Genomic DNA, 7,100 nt, shown 5'->3' on the forward strand with positions numbered 1-7,100 from the left:
TAGTGGAAGTTTGTGCTCCTCCCACATCCTGTGTGATGGCTGGTGCCACTGGAAATGCACCATTCTGGGCCACACCCTCCATAAGACTCACCAATCGGACTAGAGCGTCCTGAAGCACTGGAGTGGCTATGAATCCTTCCGGGACCTGAACTGGTCCAACTGGTACATTCTGAACTGGGACCTCCTCCTGAAGGTCTACTTGAGGTTCTACAATAGGTGCAGCTGCTCGAGATCTAGACTGAGCTCTACCTCGGCCTCTAGCATGACCTCGACCTCGACCTCTACCCATGGCCATAGTTTCCACCGGGGGTTATGGTCCATGTCCATCGGTAGAGGTATTACGTGTTCTCACCATCTGCGAGAGAATAAGAGTAGAATGGTTCAATCATCGATGATAGAATAAAACCGCACGACAGAATAAGAAAGAAGTGATATTTTTCCTAAACTTCATAGCCTCTGAGAGATAAGTACAGACGTCTCCGTACCGATCCTTCAGACTCTACTAAGCTTGCTCGTGACTCGTGAGACCTATGTAACCTAGTGTTCTGATACCAACTGTCACGACTCAAAATTCCGACCTTCAGACCGTGATGGCGCCTAACATTTCACTTGCTAGGCAAGCCAACGTTAGAATGATATTAACCAATTTTTAAATTATTAATAATCAAAGAAACAAATGCGGAAGCAAAGTTTGAAATATATCCATAAAAATAACGGTGTCTAAATACCATCCCAGAATTAGTGTCACAAGTGCACGAGCTTCTAGAATAAATACAAATAAGGTCTGAATAAAATAAAGCTGTCTTGGAATAAACACACAGCTAAAGTAAAATAGACGGGGACTTCAGAACTGCGGACGCCATGCAGTTATACCTCAAGTCTCCTCTGGTAGCTGAAATCTGAGCAAGTCTATGGTACGCCGCTGGGACCAACTCCAAAATCTGCACAAGAAGTGCAGAGTGTAGTATCAGTACAACCGACCCCATGTACTGGTAAGTGCTGAGCCTAACCTCGACGAAGTAGTGACGAGGCTAAGGCGGTTCACTTATATTAACCTGTACGCAATATTAGCAACAACAACAATAATAGAAATAAATCAGGTAATTCATTTATAATAATTGAAGACAACTCAGCAGTCATAACCAATTATCATTTTCATCAATTCTATTGCAGCGTGCAACCCGCTCTCACAACCTATTCACATTCGGTTCTGTTGCGGCGTGCAACCCGCTCCTCCAATATATTTATTTTAATCAAGTCTGTTATATATTTATTCAATCAAGTATATATATAGACTTTTTAATAAATCTGTTGCGGCGTGCAACCCGATCCTCCAATATTAACTTTTCATAAATCTGTTGCGGCGTGCAACCTGATCCTCCAATATTAACTTTTCATAAGTCTGTTGCGGCGTGCAACCCGATCCTCCAATATTAACTTTTAATAAGTCTGTTGCGGCATGCAACCCGATCCTTCAATATTAACTTTTAATAAGTCTGTTGCGGCGTGAAACCCGATCCTCCAATATTAACATTTAATTAGTCTGTTGCGGCGTGCAACCCGATTGTCCAATGTATCCATTTCCATCAATTCTTATAGAAGAAATTTTCCCAATAAATGCAATAATTAATATAAAATTATAAGACAACAAGTATACAATAATTATGATTTAATTATGAAACAAACAATGACAAATATCAAATTATTATAGAAATCAGGGAGAAAATAGGCAGTTTAATATTTAATATGCTAAATGTCAAATAACAGTTAAATCACATAATTCAAATAGCATTTAACAATTAATGCAGGAAGTCAAGAATTAATATTTGACAAAGAATAAGAGAGAAACAATATTTATAATAATTAATTTATGATTAAAAATAATTTCTGATTTTTTAAGTAGGCAGGCAAACAATTAATTTGACGACGTATAGACACTCGTCACCTCGCATATACGTCGTTCACATGCAATTCACATAACAAATAAATTAAGGGTTCTATTCACTCAAGTCAAGGTTAACCACGACACTTACCTCGCTTTGCAAATTCCAAATCAATTACTCAACCACAGTTTTTTCTTTTAAATTTGCCTCTGAAAGTTTCAAATCTATTCACAAACAATTCAATATATTTAATACTAATCATAGGAATTAATTCCATATGAATTTATAATTTTTTCGGATAAAAATTCGAAATTCATTAAAATATTCGGCAATGGGACCCACGTCTCAAATCCTAAAAAAACTTGCGAAATTCGAACACCCGTTCCGATACGAGTTCAATCACACCAAATTTGTCCAATTCCGGTATCAAATGGACCTTCAAATCTTAAATTTTTTTGGAAGATTTTATAAAAATCTGATTTTTCTTCAATAAATTCACGGATTTATGATATAAACGAGTATGAAATCATGAAATATAATCAATATAGAATAAGGAACACTTACCCCAATATTTTTTCATTAAAATTGCCCAAATATCGCCTTGTCCGAGCTCAAAAATGGGAAAGAATTGAAAATGGGTCGTAACCCCATTTCCAGAACTTAAGTTCTGTTTCTGGGATTTTTACCCTTCGCGAACGCGGTCAGTGCCTCACGTTCGCGAAGCACAATTATGTGTTGTCAAAATTTACTCTCCGCGAACGCGATGCATGCCTGGTTTGGCCTTCGCGAACGCGAAGGCTAATTTTCCTGGCCAGTCTCTTTCCCTTCGCGAACGCGAGGCTTCTATCGCGAAGGCGAAACTTTGAACCTCAAGCCTTCGCGAACGCGGTCATTATGTTGCGAACGCGGTCACTATGTCGCGAACGCGAAGCACAAAATGAAGAAGAACACACCAGAAGCCTGAAATCTGCAGAAAACCAGATTTCCTAAGTCCGAAATCATCCCGTGGCCTATCTGAAACTCACCCGCGCCCTCGGGGCTCCAAACCAAACATGCACACAAGTTCTAAAATATCATACGAACTTGCTCGAGCGATCGAATCGCCAAAATATTACCTAGAACTACGAATCGGATACCAAATCAAAGGAAGTTTTCAATAAAACTTTAAAACTTATATTTTTACAACCGGATGTCCGAATCACGTCAAATCAACTCCGATTCTCACCAAATTCGGCAGACAAGTCATAACTTTTATAGTGAACCTATACCGGGCTCCGGAGCTAAAATACGGACCCGAGGTCAATAAATCTAACATCAGTAATTTCTTAGAAATCATTAAGCTTTCAAGCTTTTAAATTTTTTATCAAAATTCTATAAATCGGGCTAGGGACCTCGGAATTCTATTTCGGGCATACGCCCAAGTTTCAAATCACGATACGGACCTTCCGGAATTTTCAAAATACTGATCCAGGTCAGTTTGCTTAAAATGTTGACCAAAGTCAACTTAGTTGAGTTTTAAAGCTCTATTTCCCATTTTAATCCATTTTTCACATAAATTGTACGGAATGCGCACGTAAGTCGAGGAATGATAAATGGTACTTTTCAAGGTTTTAGAACACAGAATTACTTATTAAATTTAAAGATGATATTTTTGGTCATCACAATTATGCATATATAGCTACGAAATCTTAGCTATAGATTTAAAAATCGTGGCTAGTACCTAACAATAGCCACAAAATTCAAATTCTATGGCTATTTACAAATTTAGAAAATTTCTTAGCTACAAAAATTAAATTGGCAAAGCTAGTTTCTCATTTTTGCTATAATTGCTAACACTCGTAGCAATAATTATCTAAATAGCTACAAATTTATCGCTACAATAAAATTTCGTAGCTAATCATAATTTTTTGCCACATGATAAAAGTTACCGTAGCAATACTAATCTTTTAGCCATAATAAATTATTTAAAGCAAAAAGTAGTAGTTAATACGTATTTTTGGTTCAAGTTATCAAAAACTTGTGGCAATAGTTAAATGATATAGCCACAGAGTTATTGCTATAAACAAATTTCATAGCTAATATTAGTTTTAACTACGAGTTAAACTTACTGTGGCAATAGTAACCTTTTAGCCACAACAAATTATTTAAAATAAAACATGATAGCTAAGCAAATATTTTTTGCTTCAAGTACTGAATTACCGTGGCAACAATTGGTTTAATAGCTATAGTTATTTGCATGACCAGATGATATAGCCACGAATTTATTTTTGAGATAAAATTCCGCAGCTAATTATTATTTTTTGCCACGAGTTAAAATTGCTATAGCAATAGTAATCTTTTAGCCACATAAAATTACCTAAAACAAAGTCGTGTAGCTAAATAAATATTTTTGCTTCAAATTACCCGTACAAAAAAAATAGTTAGCTTAACAATTACATAGATAGAACAAAATATCTAATTATCTATCACTAACATTATTATTCATATAAATTTTTATATAATTTTCATATATCTAGATACATTTAGAATTACTAATTTAATATGTTTAATATCTAAGTTCATTGGAAAACTAATTATATTATATTTCTTATTAAATAAGTGTTACTTATAAGCCAATTATAAATAAAAATAATGAAATTATATCTAACTAATGATGGAATAATCAATTATATAGTAAAATTTAAACAACCATAATGTTGTACCACTTACATTCTATAGAAAATTATTTATTTTAATCTATACAATAATATATTATAATGATATGGTCCATTACTATCTCAAAAATTTATTAATTATCATAAATTAAATTATATACTGAATCTAAAAATTGAGATTTTAATATGATACGAAAGGGAACACCTTTCTTATGACTATTATATTATATGTTATAATACTTACATAATTTTAATACTATTAATTTTATTTCAAAAATGTTAAAAAATTAATGTGCTCGGTATAAGAGTGTATAACAAAAATAACTAGTGTATCACAATTAAAAACAAAAAACGTATTACTTTTAAGCTTCAAATATAATTAAAAATAATGAAATTATATCTAATTAATGTGTGAATAACTAATTATATAGTAGTTTTAAACGACTATAAACTTATACCACTTATATTGTATAGTAAATTATATATATTTAATCTAGACAATAAATTACGTTATAATGATATGGTCCTTTACAATTTTAATAACTTATTGATGATCATAAATCAAATTATACGTCAAATCTAAGAATTGAGAATTTAATATGATTCGGAAGGGGATCATGTCTCTCTTGTGATTAGTCTTTTATATTTTATTACATAATTTTGATATTATTAATTTTAGTTGAAAGAGATAAAGAATTCATTATCGTTGATATAAGAGTGTAAAATAAAACTAACTAGTGTATCATAATTCAAAAATTACTTGTGAGTTTCAAATATAATTAAATAAGTATGCAATAATATTTAGTTAAATTTTAATATATGAGTATAGCAGATTTAAGAAACTATATGCTAGTATTTGTATGTATCTACATTGATCACTAATTATATTCCATTTAAATAAGTTTAAAAGTTATTTATTTAATGGTCTAATAATATTTTAATAACTTAATAATTATCATAAATATAATTAAACACTAAAAATTAAGAAGCTAATATAATTGAAATATGAGGATATAACAAATCAAAATAAATATCACATAGGACAGAAAAAATTATAAAGAACATTGTTTTTACGCAAATAGTTGATTTTTCTATCTTACTTAATGTAAATTCTATATTTATCTTTTTGTTGGCGTCCGTAATTTTCTTTCACATATTTGGTTATCTAATTTATTTGCATTTTATAGATTTGCCTATATCACCGGAAAAGTAGTACTTTGTATTTTGATTTAAGTAAGAAGTAAAAAAATAAAAAGCAAAAATAGGAGCAGTATATAACAAAAAGTAAAGCAATAACAAAGCCAAAACCAAAACCTAATTTCATCCTCACATCTCCCCCTCTAAGCCGCCACCCCCCTCCTCCCACTTTCCCATTTCTCTCTTCCGAGTATATTCATATCTCTAGATTTTAAGGTTTTTGAATCTCCTTATATCTACTTGACTAAGATTTCTGGGTTAAATTTTGCGGGTTATTCCAACAATTTGATAAATATTATATTTTCTTTGTTATAAATATTGCGTGAAAACTTGAAAATTATAAGGTTGTAATGTTGGGATGATGATTCCTTAAGAAATTCTTTAAAATGTGTACAGATTCGTTTACTTATGTTGTTGTTTTGAATTTTTCCCTTTTGTTATTTGTTAAAAATTCTTGTAAAAGAATATGAAGACATAATTTTTTCTTCTTGAAATTCTATTAGTAGCATTTTTACCAATTAAACTTAATCTTTGTATTATAATTTTCCCTGGGTTTTCTCATCATTTTTGTGCTAATTATTGTTTCTTTTGAATTTACAGGGTGCATTTTAATTCTTGAATGCAAGAAGATTAAGGAGACTGAAGTTATTTCTTTCTTGAATGCAATCGAGTGGCAACATTTTCATACCCATGATCAATTACTTAGAACTTTTTCTTTTTTAACGTGGAACTCCCTAGAATTTATAGATTAAAGATAAAATATCTAACCCAATGTACATAGTTTGTATTATTTTAGTTTGACAAAATTTAATGTCTAGCCTCCCATTAGCTAGTTTTTATTTTACAAATTTTATTGTGTCTCTTGTAGAGTAGTTGTATATTGAGGATGCATCAACTTTAGATATATAATAATTGTATATTTTAGAATTAACTTTTGGAATTATTCATGTCAGTTTGTATGAAGTAACAAATATCCAGAGCTTATGATGTTTCTAGTTTTTATAAAACAAACTATGCATGGATATGGAATATTTAAAAAAATTAAAAATATTTAGTGAGGTAAAATAATAGCAATGCATTTGCGATGGAAACATTTATTGTCACTAATAAATTAATTTTTCATCACTAATTCAAATATAATAGAAAATTTAGTCAGAAAATAAATATATATAAAAAATTAATCATGGATATTGGTGATGATTTATACCTACAAAATTTTGAATTTGTAGCTAAACATAAATGCTACCCTCCATGGATATGTGAGTACAGCTATATATTAATTTTTTTGTAGCAAAACACATTACATCTTTTGCCACAATATATCCCTTTGTGGCTAGTATAAAAGATAGCTACAAAGTTAGTTTTT

The 7,100-nt window shown here is 31.2% G+C and overlaps 1 long non-coding RNA gene across 1 annotated transcript; it reads left to right on the forward strand.

Moving 5' to 3' along the window:
* Positions 1-5,847: 5,847 nt before the first annotated feature.
* LOC117281064 (uncharacterized) lies at positions 5,848-6,661 on the forward strand. The gene is made up of 2 exons (XR_004511662.2): positions 5,848-5,950; positions 6,335-6,661. It is a non-coding gene; the product is annotated as an uncharacterized lncRNA (long non-coding RNA).
* Positions 6,662-7,100: the final 439 nt, after the last annotated feature.

The sequence above is a fragment of the Nicotiana tomentosiformis genome, chromosome 3 (assembly GCF_000390325.3).
Source record: "Nicotiana tomentosiformis chromosome 3, ASM39032v3, whole genome shotgun sequence".
Taxonomy (NCBI): Eukaryota; Viridiplantae; Streptophyta; class Magnoliopsida; order Solanales; family Solanaceae; genus Nicotiana; species Nicotiana tomentosiformis.